This window comes from Athene cunicularia (genome assembly GCF_003259725.1).
Source record: "Athene cunicularia isolate RWA chromosome 20 unlocalized genomic scaffold, athCun1 chr20_part1, whole genome shotgun sequence".
Taxonomy (NCBI): domain Eukaryota; kingdom Metazoa; phylum Chordata; class Aves; order Strigiformes; family Strigidae; genus Athene; species Athene cunicularia.
The window spans coordinates 9,534,713-9,535,634 of NW_020799125.1; positions in this window are offsets into that span (position 1 = coordinate 9,534,713).

Genomic DNA, 922 nt, shown 5'->3' on the forward strand with positions numbered 1-922 from the left:
GGGCCGGGCCCAGCGGCCCCTCACACGCCGCCCCGGCCCCGTGCGTGCCCCCCAAGATGAGCTGGAGACTTTCAGGAGGTTTCTTCCTAAGGGGGGGGAGATAAAAGACAATTTAAGGAGCCGCTCGGCTCCGCCGCCCACAAACGGCCAGTCCGGGGGGCGGCCGCTTCCCTGAGGCGGACAGTGGGTGAGGGGAACCGGGCAGCCGCGGGGAGATCCGTCCCTCCCGCTCCTGGAGGGGTGTCTGTTCAGCCATTGCCCCTCTCAGAAGACCCTCTGTCTCCCCAGAGAAGGCTGTTCCCAGCCAGGCCGCGATAGCATTTAATTCCATGCATTAAACTTTCCCCCATTTCCTCCACCCCCATCCCAGGGCTCATTGTCAGCAGCCCCCACCAGCAGAACAGTCTTTCCACACCTAACTCTTCAAGCACCAAAAAAACCCCACCAAAACACCAAAAGCCACTGTTTGGGACTATACCAGCTCCCAGACAGAAAGCATCTAAAACAAGAGGTTTTCCTTGGTGGGTGATCAGAGGGTTAAATTAAATTGGAAGACTGTATTTAAACCAGTTCTGCAGCACAGCATTGGGTAGATGCTGGTGGGAACTTAAGTACTCGGTGTAGAGAGGGAATTTTAGATCCTTCCCAAAGGCTCGCTTCTTGTATTCTTTTCTGACAAGCCTTATGGATAATCACTGGCCCGAAAGTGCCAGCTGATCACAGGTGCTGTCTGTGACAGACATCACAGTATCCCCCATTCCACCTTGGGAAAGGAAACCCACCATAACATCATTTATTCAGTGCAACAAAGCCTGGGATGGGATGAGACAGAGCATGTTTTCTGACTGCAACTTGGTCTCCCCAGCAAGGATGCTGTCCCCTCAGAGTTGTTCACAAAGTTGTTCCTCGCGCACTTGGCCTG